Below are 23,536 nucleotides of genomic sequence, written 5' to 3'. Positions count from 1 at the left end.
TCATAGTCAAGAGCAAAGAGAGCAACACATCCTTGATTGCTTGTGTTCAGGTAGCTTCATTCTTTTTTTTTTTTAAATATTTATTTTATGTATAATGAGTATACCGTAGCTGTGTTAAGACATACCAGAAGAGGGCATCAGATTCCATTACAGATGGTTGTAAGCCACCATGTGGTTGCTGGGAACTGAACTCAGGACTTCTGGAAGTGCAGTCAGTGCTCCGATGAGCCATCTCTGCAGCTCCCACATCTCTGATTTTTTTTTTAATTTATTTATTTATTACATGTAATGCACTGTAGTTGTCTTCAGACGCACCAGAAGAGGGCATCAGATCTCATTACGGGTGGTTGTGAGCCACCATGTGGTTGCTGGGATTTGAACTTCGGACCTTCGGAAGAGCAGTCAGGTGCTCTTACCCACTGAGCCATCTCACCAGCTCCCGCTTCATTCTTATACAGTTCAGGGCTGCCACCTAGGGAATGGTGCTGCCCACCGTGGGCTTGGTCTTCCTATATGAATTAACACTTAAGACAGCCCCCACAGACATGCCACAGATCATCTTGATCTAGATAGCTCCCTATTAAGACTCTCTTCTAGGTGATTCTAGTTGGTGCCAACTTGACAGTTAAAACTAACCAACACAGCCATTGCGGGATTCTCCAAGATTCCTAAAATTTTAAGTAAAGATATGGAATTCTCTTATCAGAGTCTAGAGCATAATTTATCTGGTCCACAAAAGAAAGTGAGTGCCCCTTTACAAAGCCCTTCCCATTTTGCACAACAGTTGTCTTCTGTCCATCATATCAGAGAATGTCATCATTGTGCCTAGTGTCCAGTACCCTCTTCTGAGAGTCCTTTTTTTTTCAGTGACAACCAGAATAGTCTTCTATCTTCTCTGACTTCTATCCTCAATGGACTGAGTGGACTTGCTATGTCATCCAAACTGTCCAGTAGCCTGGGATAGAAACTCAACTTCCTTCGTACCCAGTGTCTAGCTTTGTGACATTAGATACATCATTGAAGTTTTCCAACCCCAAGTTTCTTCATTTAAGAAAAAAGGACAATGACACTTGCCTTAGGGTGAACTAGAATTTTTTTTTTTATTTCACATTAAAATCATTGATAGTTGGTTTGTTAGAAATCCGCTTAAAAGGATTTTAGTTGTGAGTATGTATATGTTAGAAGGAGCGCTATATGAATGAGGGAGTGTGGGTGCCCACAGAGTCTGAAAGATGGCATCAGGTCTCTTAGAGCTGGAGTTACACGTAGCTGTGAGCCACCTACCATGGAAGCAGGGAGGTGAACTTGTGTCCTCTGCAAAAGATATTCTTAAATGCTGAGGTATCTCTCCAGCCCCAAAAACTGTACTCTGATAGTGGTTCATCTCCGGAATGAGTAAAATTCTCTCTCCATGGAAATGCAGTCACATGCCACATAACATTTTGGTCAGTAGCAGACCACAAGGATGGGGACTGTTACTGTTAAAGTCTGGATCTGAAAAAACTTGTTGCCTGATTATGATGCTTAATACTCCTTGTTTATGTGATGCTGGTGTGGCCAAACCTACTGCTCCTACCAGATGCATCAATATCCAGCACGTACTGATTATACAGGGCACACCATCCTTGGTGGTGGCATTAAATACCCATGGTACTCATATACCTATCTACTGTATTATACTTCTTATCACTTTGTCAGAGTGTATTCCATCTGCATATCAAGAAAATGTTTTTTTATAAACCAGTAAGCGAGTCACAAAATCCTTTTAAATCTTTCTTATGTTTATAAATCTCTTCATTGCATTAAGAGGCCACATGAGGTGACCATCCAATGTCAAAATCACTTTATGCCTTAATTCTTAAATCATCTCCTGGGCTGGCTGGATGTCTCAGTGGGTAAAAGGTCTTACTGCCAAGCTTGATAACTAATACTAAATCTCCTGGAACTTCCATATGGAAGGGGAGAACCAACTCCTGCAAGTGATCACTACACAAGTTCAATGGCATACACACACACACACACACACAGAGCACAGAGAAAGAGAGAGAGAGAGAGAGAGAGAGAGAGAGAGAGAGAACATATTTTAAAAGATCTCTTGATTGACAAGTTACATGTATGCATTTAAAATCTTGATGTTTGAACAAATGAAGGTGTCTTATTTTATGTAGTCAGTACCCTGTGCTCTAAAATCACAAATCTTAAATGACCCAGGGCATTTGACATATGCTGAGGATCTATTTTGAGGTATCTTCCTCACTCTATCAATGTGAGCTCCCACCTGCTATGTACTTAACAAACAAGATCCTGACCTCCTGGCTCTTCCACATTGAAACCAGGATGGACAAATGACAAAGTTGGACCAATAGTATTCTTCAATGAACTTCAGAATAGTGCTAAGTGGTAATAAGACTTCAGGAGAACTTTAGCATCAATTGGGCTGATCACTTGAGCCAGTGTGTGTGTGTGTGTGTGTGTGTGTGTGTGAGAGAGAGAGAGAGAGAGAGAGAGAGAGAGAGAGAGAGAGAGAGAGAAGAATGGGGGCAGGGATAAAATACCATAGGACAGATGTCCCTTTCCCCAAAGAAAGCAGGACAAACTCTTTTTTTTTTTTTTCAAGAAGCTCATAGAAGAAACAGAGAGAGTGCCCTGGTGTTCTGAGCTCTTAGTTTGGGTGCTTGGCCAAAGCCCAATGGCCCTTCCCCTTTGGTGAAATGCCCCCACACCAACTCCATCCTCTTGAGCCCAATAGCTGAGATTTACCTTGTGTGCAAATGAGCTTAACTAATCCAGGGTTTCCCTCTGGAGTCAGTTTCATGGCCATGTTTCTTAGGTTATCTAAAATATCAGTTCAAGGACGGTGAATGGTAATTTGAGAAGGATTTCCTCTCAAATTTGGACTGGTAGTTGAAAAAAAGATAAGGAATTTGGGAGAAGATCCAAACATTTGCTTTTATTTTTCCCATAAAAGAGAGAGCAAGAGAAGGAAGCTGGAGGGAACCAGAGAAGGGAAGAGGAGAGATCACAAGGGAGAGAAACGCACAGAAAGAAAACAATAGTGACTTATGAAACTCATCCACATCCAAGGGAGGTGGATCACGTCAGGCCTCTCACGGCAGCATCCAGGACCCACGGTGGTCTCTCTCATGCTTGCCGATGATAGGGCTTGCAAATTCAGCTTTATTCAGACTCAAAATAGCAAGCATCGATCTTCTTCAGGCATTGGCACTAGGCTCATAGCTTGGGCCAAGAACGAGCCTGCTGTAGTTTGATGTTTTGCAAAGCTAAGAAAAGGAAGCAAATTCCAAAGAACACGCTGAGACTGAGCTGTCGTTCCAGAAAGCCATGTTTGTTCTTGCAAGACTAGTAGGTCACAGGTGCCCTGTTGCCTAGAAGGTGGTTTGCTTGGACTATAACTGTGGTCCAGCTCTCTTGGCAATTCAGAGAAATTCTTTACCATTGACAGGCATAATAAAAACCTCTAAAGAGGTCTGAAACCCTACCTTGGGAAGGCAGGTCCCGTCCATGTGCAGCCTCCCTTGGGTACTTTCCACAGCCCTCAAGGATTATGTAGAGTTCTCTCTAGATGTTTGTAGCTACTTCCCTATCACACCTTCACATGCATCTATTTTACCTTCACCAGTTTAGATGATGATGATAATAAATGGCAACCACAAGAAAAAGTTTTGGATAACTAAACAGTCACACGGCTAGAGAGACATTTCAGTGGCTGACTGCATGCACTGATCTTTCAGAGGACCTGGGTTTGGCTCCCAGCACCCACATGGCAGCTCACAACCACCTGTAACTCCAGTTTCAGATACAACACTCCCTTTTGGCCCCTACAGGCACTGCACACACATGGTACACAGATATACATGTGGGCAAAATGTCTGCATGCATATAATAAATAAATCTTTTAAAAATATTTCTAAAAATATTCTTGGATGCCTAAGTATTATAATATTCATTGATTCAAGTGCTGAAACAGAAACTTGATAGATGAGAAGAAGAAATGTTTCAGTGGGAGGCTTTAGTTATGCTTGGATTCCTGAAGAATGATCCTTCCTGGGTCCCTGAATGCCAAACTTTCTGCCATATTTCACAATTAATATTTCAGTTCAGGGGATGAGACTCTAGTAGCCTACTGAAGATATTTTCACCAGGCCAATAGAGTTCATATTAATTTATCTAGAAGATCCAACAATTGTCTGATTATAATTAAGATCTAATATTCCTCAAACAAGGTTTTGTATCATGACATACACCACTCCCTGCCTCCAATCACTTTAGGAAAGGTGGCCACAAAGATCACCACAGCTCAAAGTACCCAGACTTTACCAGGCATCTAGACAGTCCTGGGAGAACAGAACAGAACTGATGTTTGATTGCTGATTCTAATAAAGCTGGAAGCTCTGGCCTCTTGCCTCACAGTTTTCTGTGGCATGGCTCTGATGAGCTGGACTGTGAATCTCTCCCACTTACGATCTTATCACTGAGGATGGGACTGGTACCCATTAACAAGCCCTCCAGAGCCAGAACTTCGGAGATGTGACACTTTTCAGGCCAAAATCTGTCAGAAAAACCAAAGGAGCTAACCAATTTCTCTCCTCAGGAGAGAGGAGAAAATATTTCCATCTTCCCGGACAAGGACTTCTGGCACTTTGAATGATGGTACTGAGGTAAGGTAAAGATGGATTATGCACTTCCTAAAGAAACAGGTTTGAAGAGAAAAGCCCAAACACAAATCACAGACTGCTTTGTTTTCCTCTCAGTGGCCTTCATCTACCTCCTCTTTCAGAAAGTGGACGGAAGTGTTCTCATCAGCAAGTCCTCCTCCATCAGGCAAAAGGAGCTGTTCTGTTGTGACCCATTTAAACACATGCAGATGTGTGTTTTCAGCAGTGAGTGTCTTTTATTTTTTTAATTCTTAATTGCCCAGAGTGCTTAAAGTTTCCCTGGCATCATCTTCCTCTCCACCCTCTTCTCTGCACATCTTTACAGGTGGAAATTAGCAGGGTCAGTTGTAACTGGTTGCTGGCTTGTCTGTGAGGCGTGTTGCTGAAGACATTGTTGTGATAACTTTGGCCAGGATCAGGACTATGATTAGCCAGCAAATAATTCTAGCTGGCAAGCTTGGCTGTGGTTTTCCCCAGAAAGCCACATTCTAAACTCTTTTGAAGGGGAGTTTTTATGCCCCTCAATTATTATTTTCCTTCTTGGCAGTAACATATCTAGGCAGGAAGCAAAGGAAATCTCAAGCAATTTAGACAGACTACACTCACAGTTGTTGTGGTTTTAGAGCATCAATTCCCAGAAAGCAAGGAAATATAGAAATCATGGAAACAGGGAAACCATAAACTATCAGCTTCCTACTGCAAGCCTTGTCAGGGGACTTGTAGGGACCCAAGAAAGCCTTGATAGGAGGTATAAAGAGCAGGTGAAGTCCCAAGTAACCATGTGCTGTTTGGCATGTATATAGCTGTGTCAAGAATCCCAATGCCTCACACCCAAGAGAGTGGCAAAGCCTCTTTTATAGGGGGCAAAGTTCATAAAGATGGAAATGGCAGTCAAGGTCCTCAGTAGAAAACCATACTATGTCAGGCAGAGGCCCAGAGACTAGGTGCCACTAGCTGTTAAAGATCCACTCCCCTCCCCTGCCCTTGCTTGCCACTACAGAGAGGGATTTGGACTTTGCTCATGTTAGGAGCAGAGGCCCAGAGACTAGGTGCCACTAGCTGTTAAAGATCCACTCCCCTCCCCTGCCCTTGCTTGCCACCTACAGAGAGGGATTTGGACTTTGCTCATGTTCTTGGTGTGCATGGAAGTTCATCCTGATCTCACCATCTATGCTGATGGTACAATGTGACTAGTGTTGGTCCAGAGCCCAAACACCCCACCACCAAAAAAGAAGTTGGCATGATGTGGTCCATCTGAGAATGAAGGTTACCCTTGCCAAGGAAGCAACAACAGGAAGCCTTCTGACTGTCCTTACAATGTAGCAGGTGCAGGAAGAGACACAGAGAATGCACTCAAGTTTGTGAAAACAGACACATTCATATAGCAGCTAGAAATGAGTCAGGCATAATTCAAAACCAGGATGAAGAAGCTGTTCACTGGATTTGCAAAGATGGGGAACAAGATGGGTTCAGTGTGGGCACACCAGTTTTACGGTGGCAGATGGATATCCAGGACGACATGGCAATCAGTGAGTTGGGAATATGCACCTGAGACTCCCACAGGGCAAGGGTCAGACATTTGGATGTTAATAGCTTATGATGGCAGGTAAAGGGAGGGGAGAGGAAGAAGCAGAAGGCAAGAGCATAGAAGCAAAATGCATGTCCAAGAGCCAAACAAAGGGACAGATGGAAGGATGAGGGAGGTCGGGACAGCCTGATGGCTCAGGTGGCTAGAAGGGAATTTCTAGAAGGCAACAATAACAATGGTGAATTTACAGACTTTATGGTCGATAAAGGTTACTAGGAGATCATTAACTGCCTTCAGATAGCTGATTTCATTTGTGCTGAGCAATGCAAACTAGACTGTGGGAATAATAGTGGGGAGATTAGGGCTGGAGGGGGATGTCTTGGTGGGTAAGTGGCTTGCCACACACAGCTGAGGATCTGAGTTTGATCTCTGGCACTCACGGCTGGGCATGGTGACACATTTCTGTAACCCTAGGACTGGAGGGAAAGAGATAGGCAGATTGTGGTGGTGGTGGTGGTGGGGCTTCTTGGCCAGACAGTCTAGCCAAAGGAGGAAGCTGTAAATCCAGTGAGAAACTCTGTCTAAAAAACTGGAGTGATAAAGGCACCCAACATTGATGTCTGTTTTCCATGCACTCAGTACACACACACACACACACACACACAGGTCCTACTCATAAAAAAAATCCATAAAAAATAAATTGAGATCTGCCAGTTATGTCATAACCCTTGCATACCCATCCTAATAAAATCCCCTCAAAAGTGAACACTAGCCTCACTTTTATTGGAGTCTCTCTAAGCTCTTCTTTACAGTTTAATATTGAACCACACAGCTCTTCAGCTTTCTCATCTTTATGTGTCTCTACTAATCTAGATGTTTTCCCTCTGTACCTCTAAAAGTTAAGGTTAACTTCTTTGATGAAGAAAACAAGTTGTCTTATGAAATGACTCATTATGGGTTTTGCTCTAACTGCTATCTGGGATGGAGTTAGTTAGATCCTGTTGCATCTACATGGAGCTACTAAACTGATCACCAGCTTAATCCTTTAATATTTATTGTAAAAATTATGTGTATGCATGTGTGTACACATGTGGATACAGTCATGTGAGTGAACGTCAGAGATGCTGAATTCCATGGAGTCACAGGCAGTTGTGAGTCACCTGACATGGGTGCTAGGATCTGAACCTAGATGCTATAGAAGAACAGAAGGAACTTAAGCCATTCAGACATCTTTCCAGCCAGGAGTCTATCATTATTTTCCTTCCTGATATTTGGTTTTAGTTTTACCCAGAAATATAATTTTAATGTTCATTCTTAAACATTATAAAAGTAAAATTTTAGTAACTTTGGTTAACTGGACTTTGCTTTGGAAAAAAATTTCAAATATTCTCCAAACTATGAAGACTGGCTGATATGTTTCACTCTGCTCAAGGTTTTACTTGAAAACCAGTTTAGCTAGGTATAAAAAATCTTAGTTCCAATTTCTTTCCTTCATTATCTTAAACATTTTATCTCATTTTATTTTGCCATAAAGCACAGTTAGAGGACAGTCTAATGGGAGTGATTTTCTGCCTTATAACTTATTTGATTTTGAGTGTATGACTGCCCATGCACCGTAGGAGGCTAGAAGGGACAGTTAGATTCCCTGGGCCTAGACTTACAGAGAGAGGGTTGTGAACCACCCAACATGGGTAGTGGGAACTGAAGTTGGGTTCTCTGCAAGAACATTAAGTGTTTTCTACTATTGAACATCTCTCCAGACTACTGGCTCTTTCCCCACATGATGTTCTTTAAGGTCTTACCTCTGGATAGTGTTCTAGTGGCACCAGAACACTGACTTTTAGAGTGAGCAAGCATTCAAGCTACAGTATCTTCTTTACTGTTGCTCTTTTCCTTCAGTTGTTAGGTTTCCTAATTTTCTTTCTTTTCTCGTGCTTGTGTGGGGTTTGTTTTTGGTTTTTTTGGAGGCAGGGATTTTCTGTGTAGCCCTGGCTGTCTTGAAACTCATTCTGTATACTAGGCTAGCCTGGAACTGCAAGGGCTGCCTGCCTCTGCCTCCCAAGTGCTGGGATTAAAATAAAGGCATGTACTACCATGGCCCAAGTAAGTTTCTTATGTTCTAATCTTGGTCTTTGGCACATCTTCTCTTCATATAGTTTTCAAAATACACATCTGCTTGCTCTCTGGGCTCTCTCATCTCCATGTTCTTTTTGTTTGTTTGTTTTTTGTTTTTGTTTTTTTGAGACAGAGTTTCTCTGTATAGCCCTGGCTGTCCTGGAACTCACTTTGTAGACCAGGCTGGCCTCAAACTCAGAAATTCGCCTGCCTCTGCCTCCCAAGTGCTGGGATTAAAGGTGTGCGCCACCATGCCCGGCTTCATCTCCATGTTCTTATTCCACCTTTGAACCTGATTCCTGCCCTGTATCTATTTTGCACAATTTGGGTTTTGTTCTCAAAAGCTTCACGACTGACAGTCCTGGCAGGTCTTATTAAGGTTGTAAGGAAGGCAGACTTTCTTATAGATCACACTATGGACTACTTCTAACTCCACACCAATAGAGTGCACCAAACTCTCTGATGAGCAAGCACGTGCTGGGGACTCTGGGAGCACAGACACTGTTCTCTTTCCTCTTACATGTTCCTGCTAATTTATTGCTGTTATCACTCAGGTCCTTGTTGCTGTTGAAAGTCTATTTCCCTACTAAATCAAAGCTCATCAGCTTGATTTGTTGACAATATTCATGTGTTTTGATTTTGCTATTTTTTGCTCTATTGGAGGAGGATTAAAGAGATTCAAAACTTTCTATTATGGGCAGACTAGCCTAAGACATTTCTACATTTGCATTTGATATGGTAAGAAATTTTAACTATATGGTATGTATTATTCAGAGACAAGAGCAAAATATGATGACAGACATTTTGATGTATCAGTTGAATGGACATCTCTTCAGTGAGCAGAAGCTTAGATTCTGACCTGGTTCATCTTCAATTCTAGAATTCTGTAGCTTACCTCAGATCAGCCAGAATAATGAAGGACACAGATTGGCACCTCTCAGACCTGGGTTCAAATCTAGTCCTGCCACTCATTATTTTCATCAAGGCTCCCTTGTGTCTTTCCCTCTCCTGACAGAAAACCGGAGATGACATCACCTGTACAAAGTCAAGATCCTCACCCACAGTAGGTCCTCTTATTCTAAAATTTACTTCCTGTGACAGGGCATGTGCGGTCATGAGGGTAAACTTTGATTTGCGGAAGTCATTCTTCTTCTACCAAGCTATCGGGCTGGGCCACAAGCACTTTTATCTGCTGACCCATCTTACTGGACCTTTCCTCACTTTTAGAAGGAAATGACTTAAGGCAACTCAAGTATACATTGAAATACCCTCTGATTTATTACTGCTGAGCTGTAGTCTTGAAGTACCCAGAGATATTGGCTTACTCATTATATTTGGATAAATATGGATATCTAAGGAAGGTCTTCTAAGGCAGGCAGGGGAGAGGCCTTATGTAGCTTTTCTTCCAGTTCAGTCCATCAGGGAGGATTGGGCAATAGATACTGTCTGGAAAGGTCCTGGGAGCGATCTATACTCTGGGGAATCTGCTGACACAACCTGAAGTAGAAGGTGTTAGTAACACAGCACCCACTCTCTCCACCTTGCATCACCCTAATGAATTGCTGTAAAATACAAGGAGTTACCACAGCAATTATCTAAAGGGGTTTTTCACTCCACTCCAGACCCTGAACAACTCAAACTTTACAGTGCATGTGTTGGGGGAGTGGGGGAGGGTGTCTGTGATGAATGCCTTGTGTACATATGATTCTGAGAGTCCTTAAGTTACAAACGTGAGATGGCCAAACACGCTAAAAGAGAAACCCAGGCATTTTCTTCTTCCTAAAGGTTGCCTGGCCAGAAGGTACTTTAACGTTTTCTCTTTCTTTGCTGCAGCCAACAGAACATGTTACCTGGGCTCTTAATCGCTGTCCCTTCACCCTCCCCACAGTTCATATCTTGTATACTGCTTTGAAGAGCCAGGACTTGGTATTGAAATTTGGGCCTGATTTATTTGCACCCCATTTTCAGTAACTAATTGAATAGGTCTACCTTTTGCACCCCCAATTGTCCATACTGCAGTACCAAATTTTATCATGTAATCCTGCCACTACATATTTCTGGGATGAGATTGGGAAAGTGCATTTCAAAGCCACCTATTTAGGCCAGCTCAATGGCTCAGTGCCTAAAGGTGCCTGCTCCTAAGCCTGATGAGCTGAGTTTGATCCCTGGGGTCCACATGGTAGAAAGAACCAACTTCTGCAAATGGTCCTATGACCTCCATGTATGAACCATGGCATGTACTCACCACACACACACACACACACACACACACACACACACACACACACTAAATAAATAAATAAAACATTTTTTTTTACAAAACACCTATTTCATTTTAGAAAAATATATCTCTGAGTAGTTATTTTTATTATCTGTGTCACACACACACAAAATAAATAAATAAATAAACTTTTTTTTACAAAACACCTATTTTATTTTAGAAAAAAAAATATCTCCCAGTAGTTATTCTTATTATCTGTGTCTAAGAGGTACTAACTGGAAGGAATCAAGTAGGAAGGTTGAGGTTATTAGAAATAAGTTTGAGCAATTCCTGAGGATTGGATTTTTTAATTTTCTTAAATTAATTCAACCAATATATGTTAGCTACATAATGTTTTAGAAACCTCTAGTAAGAGGTAAAACTGTATCAAACCCACGACCAGGATCCTGCCTTGAGTCGGAGCACATAGATTATAAATAAGTAAACAAAACATAGGTATTAGCATGTCAGATAATGTCAGAAGAAAAAGCAAACATAAAGGATGAAGTGGGTAAAACAAGACAGAATGCAGTGGCCTTACAGAGGGGAAGAGAGACAGAGACAGACAGAGAGGCAGGCCGACAGAGAGACTGTCAAAAGATAGCCATCAATGAAGAGGAGATGTGAGTCGTGCAGCACTGGAGAGCCTGTGTTCCTTGCAGAGGGAGGTACAAGCACCAAAGCTCTGCACGGGGACCATGTCCCAGGACAAGGTCCCTAGCCATGCTTACCTACTTCCTTTCAGAATTTTGATGAGTGCCATTATACAAAAGGTATCCAGAGTCCAGCTTTCCTTTTACGTCTGCCAGGCATCCCAAATGTGGACTCTCCCGAACCAGTTACTGGAATCATTTGCTTTTCCATCAGTCAGTAAATGGCTACCGCACCCTTCCATTTGTTCCTTACGCTCTTGGTACATCTGTCCCTTATGCTCTTTGCGCATCTCACAGAGTCCATTGGTAAACCTTGTTAGCTCCTAGAATAAGCCAGCAATTGCTTGCCTAGAAACCATGAGAACCTGAGTTCAAGCCTCAGTAGCCCCCATAAAACAGCCAGGAGTTGTGGTGTACACTAATAATCCCAGCACTGGGAAGTGGAGACCAGTAGGGTCCCAGAACTCATTGGCTAGCCAAGCCTAGCCAGATAAGTGAGCTCTGGGTTCAGTGGGAAACTCTGTCTTAAACTAGGGTGTAGAGGAATCGAGGAAGGCACTCAATGCCAACCTGGGGCCTCCACATGTACACACGTGCACACCAGCCCCCACATACACTCATAAACACACAAGGAAAAGATGATACAGGTACTGTCGCTATAAAAGTATTTTTCTAAATCTACTTAAGAAATAATCTGCTAAAATAGCCTTTAAGTAAATACAGGAAATGTGCATCAAGGAGAATTCTTCCTGACTTAAGGCTGTGAGACACAACTATGTAGCATCGTTTGTAAGGCAGACCTGTTCCCGAACAGCAGGATGGATCTTTAACTTCCCAGCTCCAAGTTCCATTTCAGGAGCTCATTGCTTGAGGAAATCCTGGAAGAACGCTTACATAGAGCCAGTTATCGCTGTTTTCCTTAACTTCATGTATAAGCGAGATTCCCTTCTGTTTGCATGACACAAGATCAAAGCATGTAGAGGCCTAAGCATTGTGGGGTTTCTTGAACATTTCCATGCCTGTACCCTTGCCAATGCATGTGTAAACATTTGTGTGTGTGTGTGTGTGTGTGTGTGTGTGTGTGTGTGTGTGTGTACAAAATCATATGGACATCAAAGATCAGCATTGGGTGCCTTCTATTTTTGGAGACAGGGTCTCTCACTGAACTTGAAACTGATCAATTCATTCAGTAAAGCTGACTAACCAATAGGCTTCAGGGGTTTATATGTCTCTGCCTTCCCACACTAAGATGATATGCATGTGTATGCATGACTGACCTTTACACGGGTGCTACATATCCGAATTCAGGTCCCATGTATACACGGAAGGCAGCGCCATCTCTCCATTCCCTGGAAAGCTTCTATGAATCAGAGTCACACAATTTTATACAGGACAGACGAGTAGAGTCTGATTCGTTTTTAGAGGTGGGAAGTTAAAAACAACAGGATTGCCTGAGTTGGGCTGGCAGTGGTGCCTGTTGCCAGGATATAGAGGAATCCCTCTGGTGGTGCCCACCTGCTCTTGCCCGCCTGCTGGCAGTCAGGATGTTGCAAAAATGATCAAATAACTCTCCGTGTTGCGAAATTGATCAACTCCCCATCTGAGCTACAGACATTCTTCAGTCCCTTCTAAGAGAATCATTATTTAAGTCTTAATTAAAAACAAATCCAACCCCCAAATCCTGTCCTCTTCCATACTGTAAGCTCTTTGGTATACTGACCTCCAAAAAAAAAAAAAAAAAAAAAATGGAGCTACTTATCTTGTGAGATGCTTCTGTTGTTTTTCTGAAAATGAAACTTTAAGGAAAATTTGTGACTGCTTTAACATAATTCCCCTCACATCCTCAGGCTACAAGCAGTGCCTTGAAGCAAGGGAACAGATGGTGAGAGAGAGAGGTCCGTAAATCACTGCTCCCGCCCCTCCCCAATCCACGGAGCTACCATTAATTTGTACATCTCAGTAAAAGCCAGTGTGCCAAGCACCTGCGTGGCCAGAGCCAGGCAGAGTTGGCTTCAGCTTAATGTGAGAAGGGATTTCATCATCCACAAACCAGTTCACCCAAACCTTAGTGGCCAGCAGCTTGCTGAAGAGGCAGCAGTCGGGGCTGCCCAACACCTTCTGCTCTCCATGCACCGGAGCAGCCAAGGAAGAGAGAAGAGCATAGATGCCCACAAAGGCCAGGCTGGGTGCCGAAAAGTCTGTAGAAATGTGTGCGTGAGGCTAATATTCAGACCAGAGGAGCTGCGGCTGTATCAGAAACTCAGCTTCAAACAGCAAATGTAAAACACACTTAAAGCAGAGAAAAATGAACCATGGTAGTCCCCCACCCCTGCCAAAAAGGAAAAAAGAAGGAGGGAGGAGTGAAAGGAGAAGGAGGAGGGTGGGGAGAGGAGGAAAAGGTGGCAGGCACAGGGTGGGTGTGGAGGGAGCTTTGCTGCTTGCATCTGCCTATTTCTCTGGTATAAACACTCCTGCCTTGGCAAATTTCTAGCTACTAATATAGAGTTTAGAAATAGACAAGATCTCTTCGTTCAACTGTCACCTCTCTCAAGGCTGTACCCATCCAGTTCCTGGGCATCAGTTTATCACCCAGTCTCCTTTTTCTGTCCTCAAACTGAAAGGTACAAGTCCAAAAGTAATCATGAGAATGCTGGACCGATACTTAAGCCCTGTGGTTAGATTCTGGAGGATTCTCCCTAATGTAGATGCTCAAAGGTTTTCAGTTAAGGCTACACCACGGGACTTCTCAAAGTATCACCTGAGACCCCTGCGTGCCCTCAAGTCTTCCTCTATGATGAGACCAGGCCTGGTTTTCTAACTAGCCTGAGATGTTATAAACACTTTTCTCTTTTATTCTCCAGGGAGTGTACAGTTGGCTTTTCCAGTTTGACGGCATCTTATTATCACATGTCGGGAACTGGAGCAGAGGGCACAGTTGTCTTGCCACACAGAGAAGACGAGCAGGACGGTCACAGGATGACATTACTCTGCATTTCCTGTTTAGTAAGATGTAGCAATTTTTTTCACACACATGCTATTTACTTTAACGTAAGGTAGGCCGGTGCTTACTGACTCTTGATAAACTATTCACCGGCTGCACGGGGAGCACGGAGTGGGATCCTACCTCAGAAGCCGCTCCAGAACTCTTCAGCTACACTTGCTACTTAGAGTTAGGACTGTCAGCTTGAGGCAGCCTGCAGTCCCGTTGTCAGTTGAGTTGTCTTTCTTAGGTCTCTAGAGGATTTGTCTTGATTGCTAATTGAAGCAGGAAGGTCCAGCCCACTGGGGGCAGCACCATCCCTAGGCAGGTGGTGTGGGGCTGCCTAAAAAGCTAGCAAGGAATGAGCCTGTGAGCAAGCCAGCAAATAGCACTCCTCCATGATCTCTGCTGCAAGTCCTGACTGAAGTTATGCCCTGATTTCCCTCAATCATGGACTGTGACCTGGAAGTGTAAGCCAGGGAAACCCTTCCTGCCCCTAAGCTGTTTTTGGATACCATGTCAGAGAGAGAAATAAAGCTGGACCAGTACTGAATATTGATAGAAATAGCCCCCACAAACAAACACATCTTAGTATCTTTCAAGCAATGCTAAGGAGCAACTTTCAAAGACCCAAATGCTTGCTCATTGGCACTGTGACAACTCCCATGAGTGCATCACTTGGAGAAAAGATTCAGAGTTCAGCAACCATGCTTGTGCCATCTCCACAATGGTTTTCCCTTCCACTGGACTACAGGAGCCAGCTCTATCATGGGCTCGGAGAAGACCCATGACATCTGAACAGGCAGCCCTCGGGAGGCACTAATAGGAAGCCACTTTGCTGTTTTGTCATTGCTGGGGATGTGACATGTCTACACGGACCATCTTTGCATGGGTACGTGTGGACCTGATACTCAAATTATGAGTAGCAGGATATTTCTGGATAATCCCAATTCCTGTTTTCAGATACATAGTCGCTGTCTGAAACTGAAACTTGGTCTAGGTATGTAAGTAAGGAGCTGTTAGTGGCACACATATTAAGACACCGTTGTCTTACCTTATGGTTATCTACAGTCATCACCTGCTTATTTAAATTTACACTTGTGCCTTAATTTCAGAAGGCTTTGTGAATGGCAGGGAGATTTTTCCCAAAAGTTATGGCTTCCCAGCAGATTTAAGATTGTATTTTAAGCCAGAGGGGCTGGTTGGAAGTCAAGTGCAGAAGAAAACTTTGTTCCCTGGTTCTGACATTTCCAGGAGAGGGACCTCTAAGCTTTTGAGGCCAGACCCTTATACGCTGTACTGAGGAGTCCGGAACAAGTTCCCTAGCACTTGAGGGACAGCTGGGTTTCTGTTTTTGCTTTTTCAACCTAAGAGAGCTTGAGATGGATTCTCTCTCTTCCCTCATTTTGATGTGTTTGCCCGAAGCAGAGATGCAAGGTAGCAATGTCGATCCTGCAGATGAGCAGTTTCCTGCCCCTCCTGAAACCAAAGGCCAGACAGCACAGAGGTGTGAGCTTTGGCTCAGGGCCTGTGGCATAGCTGCTGCTCCTATGAAGAGAAGCCTCCCGAAAAGCAAGCATGGTGGGACTGGACTTGGCTAGATGTGTGTTTGGTCTGGTGAGGTACAGGAGAGAGGACGAGAGAAGGTAGGTGAGCATTGAAATCCTGGGTCAAGTCCACGTTCATTCTCCAGACAGCTTTATCCAAAAGGGTGTTATGATGCCCTGCTGACTCCTATGCTCAGTTCTCAGGACTCCAAGATCACAGATGAAAAGGCAGTGACATCATAGGTGGTGACGTCATAGGTGTTGATGACCTCAAGAGATGGATATGGCATGGCATGGAGTAGAGGTTTGTGTGAGGGAGGGGCCTCTGTGACCATCATGGCTAGCAGAGTGTCAATCTGCATGAAGCAAGAGGCAAAACTGGTTCAACAGGACTTAGTAGCTCTTTGCCTTCTACAGAGCTTGGCTAAAAAAATGGTGGGAAAGTCAAAACAGGATCAGGAACCTTAGCCCAAACACCACAGGTTGGAAGCCCATGCCCCTTGCCTACTTCTGGGAGCCTCCTGGCAAGTTGCGAGGGCACTCCTTGGTTTTCCCCTTGGGTAATTGTAAGAATTGATATTCATATCACATTATTCTATAGGTGAAAAGATAGCCCAGCTTTGCAGAGCACCAGATGTTTGGGCTCCACTTGGGTCCACTGTTCTTTTCTGTTAATCCCTTACCACCTGTAATTGCAAAGGGATTCTTCTCTTTGCTAATTGTCTCCCCCAGTCTCCCAGCTGTCACTCCTAAGAGTGACTCTTTCGTCTTCCCCTTTCTGAAGACCCAGAGACTATCCAAAGACCACGATATGGATAAATATGGATAATATGGATAAATAAATGCTCCATATGTTTGGAAAGAGTGAGTCCTTGAGATGGAGGAGTTTTTAAAACATGGTAAAAATGACTTTAATTGCTAATTGTGTGAGAACAATTTCTTTTAATCTGGCATTTAGTAGTGATAACCTTCAGGACCCAAATGGCATCTTGGCCTCCAAATGGAAGTGGCTGCACTCTAAACCTGGCTACTAGCTTCCTAGTGGCCATTATCCTTTGTCTCCCCCGCAACAGGGAATGGAGAAGTATCATGGTGGGTGCAGGAGATAATCCCCATTTGCTTTGGTGTAAAATAGCACAAACAGCATGAGTATTCTGTGAGGCTGTGATTAGATTCAAAAGATCAAAGCTGAGACTAATAGGGCCCACAGCTCCCCTAAATGGTATTTTTAACTGATGTGAGGAGTTGGAGATCTCAGGAGGAATCTTGGTGAAGTGTTTGTATCGGGAGGGCAGAAGGGCTTATTGCTGAAGCTTCAAAGCAGGGTCTGAGGTTCCATTATCCACCATCAGCTGGTGTGGGCCCTCCTTGGCCTGTCCATTTTCAGCCATTTAGATTCGATAAACGTGCACACCACCCACAGCAGGTCTCACAGGCCACAGTATTTAACGGTCCTTGATCTTTTATCAGCCTGCTAATCTGTACACTCAGGTGTTTCCTTTTAGTTATTAAAATGTCAGTGGGCATTCCAGAATTTTCCATCTCACCAGGATTCTGGAATGTTCCAATTTACAAGACTAGAATGAGGTAAAAAAAAAAAGACATTCACTTCAAGCCAATAAATAAATACATAAATAAATATGACTTGATAAGCAAAATGAATAACACATTGATTGGTCTTAAAAATTAAGACTAGCCGGGTGTGGTGGCGCACGCCTTTAATCCCAGCACTCGGGAGGCAGAGGCAGGCGGATTTCTGAGTTCGAGGCCAGCCTGGTCTACAAAGTGAGTTCCAGGACAGCCAGGGCTATACAGAGAAACCCTGTCTCGGAAAAAAAAAAAAATTAAGACTAGTGTAAAAGCAAGATATCAAAATTTGAAATAAAGACCCTTAATGGACATCGTAGTTAAGCGAGAGAGGCAGTTGTGCTGGTTTTCCATTGCTATAACAAACACCTGAAGTAATCCACTTCAGTCATGGAAAGGTTTATTTGGGCTCGCCATTTGGAGTACTCCAGCCACAGCCACTGGAATCTGTTGTTGGGCAGGCATCCCGTGGGAGTGTGTGGTGTAGGAATCTACTCACCCCCATACAGCTGGAAAGCAAAGAGAAGAAAGGTCTGGCATCCCATAATCCCCTTCATGTGACCAGTGACCAACCTGGCATTCATGATCCCCTTCATGTCACCAGCGACCTACTTTTCTCCCACTAGGCTCCAGAACCTGCCAACAACAAGGGTCTCTCTCCAAACTTCAGCTGTGAGTGAGACTGCATTGTTTGTGTAAGAGAAGGAAGCCTGTCTTCAGATTGGTCATTGTTATGATCTTGGTTTCCATGGCAACACTATGAGACACTGTGCTTAGGTTTGATGAAGACAGCTGCGGTCATTCCTAGCAAATATGCTTGCGGTCTTAAGTTACAGATTAAAAATAAGCAAGCAAAAGATCCTTTGAGAGCATTCATTCCCTTTGGCCTTTGTATATCTTCCCTTCTTGATTCACAGTAAGGGACAACCTAGAAATACACGCAAAGACATTCAGCTCAACCTCCATCACAGTGTTATATAGGGCAAAGAAAAGTCTGGAACCAGCCTAGTATCCCACTATAGGGAGTGACTTCCTAAATGCCAGTACAGCCACATGGTGGCATGACTTATGCTCATTCAAGTTCAATTTTGAAGACTGGTCAATGGCACAGGAAAATACTCATGAATATTATTAGTTTAAAGAATGATATGGTGTCAGTCAGCTTTCCATTGTTATAACAAGAGACCGGAATTAATCAAGTTCCAAAGAGAAAGGTCATTATGTGGTTTGGGGACTTCAGTGTGCCATCAACTGGCCTCCATTGCTTGAAGCCTGTGTCAAGTGATTATATCATGGCAGGAAGACCTTTGAGTGATACTCTAATTCCATATAGGCATTTGCTAATAGGATTCTATGCACAACTGTTGCCTAGAGAGAAAAAAATCCTGTTTTGGCAACATTGTCTCATTTTCCTTACAAATCTTTATAATGAACTACACTGGAGATCTGAGGAGGAACCAAGTACATTGCCATCCATCTAGCAAAAGAGGAACTGGAGGGGGCGGTGTTTCTCCATCCCTTCCCCTCCCAAGAGCTCCCACAGCCATGGCTCCCTCCAGCCCCGCCCCCCTTAGACGATACTTTTCTCCACCTGGAAACATTTCCTCCAATAGGGAGGATGAAGGTCATGCTATTCAGGAAATTAAAGAGAAAGAGGCAGACAAGCCGGGCGGTGGTGGTGCACACCTTTAATCCCAGCACTTGGGAGGCAGAGGCAGGCAGATTTCTGAGTTTGAGGCCAGCCTGGTCTACAGAGTGAGTTCCAGGACAGCCAGGGCTACACAGAAAAACCCTGTATCAAAAAGCAAAAAACAAACAAATAAACAAAAGAAAGAGGCAGACAAACAGAGACAGGGTCAGAGAGTCAGCGAGGAAGAGAGAGATGTGAGAGAGACGGAGACATTCAGACAGTAGAGCTGTGCAGAGAACTCCCAGGCTGCAGCCTTTGGGAGCTGTTGCCCCTATCAGGGCAGGATTTTGTGTGATGCAGCTGCTTTTGAGTCCGTCCTGCTCCTATAAGTGACCACTCACCTGCCAATAACCCTAATAAAATCGGTGTGGTCCATGAGTTGATCTATAGGGGTTTTTCTTTTTGGCACGTGCGCGCGCGGGTGCGTGCGTGTGCATGCATGTGTGCCTGTGTGTGTGTGTGTGTGTGTGTGTGTGTGTGTGTGTGTGTGTAAGCATCTGTCCCACAACATCTCCACCTGCTGCATGTCCCCCCATCCTCTGCAGATGACACCCCGTGAACCGAGTCTTTTACACGGAGTCTCAGGAGCGGGATGGGGAATCCAAGATCCAAGCTATAGAAAGAGATACATGAAAGGAATGTCGAAATAGGTTATAATACTAAAACATTTTGTATTTCAGAACAAGTCAAAAATGCCCTTGTTAGTACAAGTTTCTCCTTTGAAAATGAAGGGGCCGGTGTCCAATCCCTACAGACTCACAGCTATTCCCATTCATTCAGAAAGATGCTTCAAATCACCAAATAGCCAGCCTGGCTGGGAAATAATACCTGTTCTCTCGGTGTCTTTCCCCTGCTGTCATGGTGAGGTTACTGAGGGGATACTGAGCAGGGGAGACTAGAACATCACCTCTTGCTATTGACCGACACTCACAACCCAGTTGGAACAGACAGGCAATTGAATTGTGTTTTCTCTAATGGTACTTAGAGTTCTAAAAAAAAAAAAAAAATTAGAAAGATCAACAATGATCTTAAAGCCAGGAAAGAGATGACATGAGATGCTAAGCTCCTATAGCTTGCAGGTTTCATTTGTTGTTTGTTGTCATATTCTTAGAGATGTGAAAATGGACGGGGTTAAAGATTTGATACTCTTGTTACCCCGCTGCCAGGCACTGGGTTATGGGATGAGGCAAGATGGCCATATGATACTGTCACCTCTCTTAGGTGGCAGCCTCCTGAGATATATGCATTCTTCAACAGAGTACTATGTCCAGGCATAGTTGGCTGTAAAATCCCATTTTCTCCACTAGAATGAGTCTTTTCCATTAAATGAATCTCTATAGGGCTGGGAGTATGGAGCAGTGGGCAAAGGGCCTTGCCACTGAACCTGATAACCTGAGTTAGGTCAGCAGAAACCCATGTAATGGAAAGATAAGAGAGACTCCCGCAGGTTGTCCTCTCATCTGCTCATGTGTGCCATGGCACATGTGTGCATACATAGATATGTATGTATGCATGTACACATATAGAAACACACATAGCAGGGCGGTGGTGGTGTACGCCTTTAATCTCAGGACTTGGGAGGCAGAGGCAGGCAGATTTCTAAGTTCGGGGCCAACCTGGTCTACAAAGTGAGTTCCAGTACAGCCAGGACTACACAGAGAAACCCTGCCTCAAAACAAACAAACAAACAAACAAACAAAAACAAAAAACACAGATTTGCAGAACACACCTATACATATACTAAATAAATACAAAAAATATTAAAACTTTATACTTAAGCTTCAGATATATTTAGAAAGATAATTTTGCTAGCTAGGGCTGCGGGACAATGGGCACTGTCGTACTGCCCTCAATTCTCCAGGGCTTTGTTCCACACACTAGAGACTAGCCAGGCAGACAGGTAAATCTGTTTCTATCTATTGATTCTTTAAGAACACACCTGACCTGTATTTTCCAACCGCAAGGTGGGAACACCAGCCAACTGCATGTGGAAGACATAGCGGATGCCCAGGTATGGACTTTACATTTTTCTCAAATACTCCCTTCATCTTCTGCTCCATTTTCTGAGCAAATGTAGAGCAAGTCACTACAAAACAGACAGAGTCACCTCTGCATGTACCCCTGAACTTCAGCTAAATCATTTCTTCAACACAGTGTCAGCAAGAAATCAGCTTTTATGGGTTACACTGTGGCAACCCTGGGGTTTCTCGGCTGTTACAGCAGCCAGCACTCTCCCACACCTTCCTATCTTTCCATTCTTGTCTCCACAAGCTGATAGGATTGAGCTACAATGTATTTTCCCTACTAGACTCATCCATCACAGTAGCTTTGGCAACTGAAAAATCCTCTCATGGGACTGAAGAGCTAGCTCACTGGTAGAGCCCCTAACTAACGTGTAAGGTTCTAGGTTCAAATCCCAGCCCTGAAAAAAAAAATTAAATCCCCCTGTTTGCGGCTGTGCATATGTTGGCAGAAATTAGACCACAGTTGTTACCTGTGTAGTGAGGGAATTCTATGTGCAATAATAAAACACGCTTTAGTTTCAGAAGTTGAACAGTTATTTACATTTGTTTCATCTGTTCTCAAATATTATTTTTAAATTATTTTGTTTTTGTTAAATATATGCATGCATGTGTGTGAAAGTATATGCCACATGTGTGCAGGTGTCCATGGGATGTAGACGAGTGTGTCCAGTCCCCTATTAGTTGTGAACCACCAGATATGAGTGCCAGGAACTGATCTTGGGTCCTCTGGAAGAGCAGCAACTACTGAGCCATCTGGCCAGCTTCAGTTCTCAACAATTCTTAGGCTATCTGACCACATATAATATTGGTTCTTTTTGTCATTTACAGGAATAGGATACACCCCAGAAAAGGGAAAATTGCACAGAACATAGAAGAAATCTGTGTCTTAAGGAAAATAATAATAATCTTACCCAGCTGTTGAATATATATGACTTCATCTAGGTTTTTAATCTGCAGCTTAAAATCCATTAGCATCTCAAGAGCCACATGATCAGAAGGAAAGGTCACCGAGGCTGGAAAGGTCACCGAGGCTAGCCACGTCACTGTCTCTTGATGTCTTTTTTGGAGGATGAGAGGCACAGCCCTTCCCCCGTGCATCCCTTGGCTGTGCTCTACCTGTTTGTAAGGACAACAGATTGCTTGGGGAATAAGTGAACCAGCGGGAGACACGTAAGGACCTTCATTCTGTTTCAGGCAGCATTTCCCACCAGTTCCATCGCAGCCATGCCCCAGCTTCGAAATCCACAGCCTGTGAGAGCAACGGACAGCACTTCTTTCTTTGGTTCTCCATTACAAGCTGCATTTGCAGCCCAAGTGTGGCTTCTGTCTCCTCTCTGAGGAGATGGATGGGTCCTCTGCCTTGGAGGCAGCGCAGGTTGGTAGGTAAGGAAAGGCCATCCATTTCTCCACGTGACAGGAGGCCGGCCACAATGGCAACTGTGATCACATTTGCTCCTGTTGCTGCGAACATTTGGGACACTAAAATAAATTGATTGGTCCAAAAGATTCTTTGCTTTCCTCACCATGTCACCCTAATGGGGAATCCATCCCCCTTTGAGCCACATTACTGCTACACCAGCATTATGGCTTTTAAAATTACTCTGCCTCGTATCGAATCAGAGCTGGGGTTATTGGATTATAGGACAGCGCCTGGGTTCCGCCAAAGGCCATCTTTCCGAAAGGCTCAGGGACTCTCGGTCCATTATTCTTTCATTAAGTCTAGAGCTGTGAATCGAGCCTAAGATTCCTACCTCATTCATCTCTGATGCTGTTAACCCTTTCTGAGGGAGGAGTTACTGACTACCTACTATATGCCCTGTATTCATCCAGGAAGACAATTTCTTGTGCACATGTAAAATTCATTTCTCACATTTCCATTTAGTTAGTGTGTCTGTGGTGCGGGTTTCCATAGTGCACATAGGGAAGTCAGAAGACAAATTGCTGGGGTCATTTTTCTCTCTCCACCATGTGGGTTCTGAGATTTGAACTCAGCTCACCGACTTGGCGTAAGCCCCTTTGCCTACTGAGCTCTCTCACTGGCTCTAGAACTAATTTGTTTTTTACTGGCTACTTTGTTTTGGAGAAACAGCCTACACTACCTTAAAATGTGTCCTTGCATGCCACCTGCTATTTATCTTACATTTTATCTAGTTAAGCATGCTTTTCTCATAACTGACACATGCAAAACCCTAGCTTAATACAATACCTTCCTTTCGTGATTCTGATGTTTATCGCTATGTGATTATGGCAAGTTTCAGCAGGGAACGGTGAAAATCCTAGAAATGTGTCCTATATACATCTTGTCCTCCAGATAAATGACCTCATTCATGTCACTCCTGGGGCTGCTGGCTAAGAGAATGCCATCCCTGTCTACAGACCCAAGGGCTGGCCCATTGGTGACAGGCACTTTGGAAACTTACCTGGAGTGTAAGGAGCTGCATTGGGCCTGAGATAGTTCTTCTCCATCCTTCCTTGT

This window comes from Mus caroli, unplaced genomic scaffold (assembly GCF_978045245.1).
Source record: "Mus caroli unplaced genomic scaffold, Mus_caroli_1 scaffold_6, whole genome shotgun sequence".
Classification (NCBI taxonomy): Eukaryota; Metazoa; Chordata; class Mammalia; order Rodentia; family Muridae; genus Mus; species Mus caroli.
The sequence above is the reverse complement of the archived record's forward strand: the minus strand, read 5'-3'. Positions refer to the sequence as shown.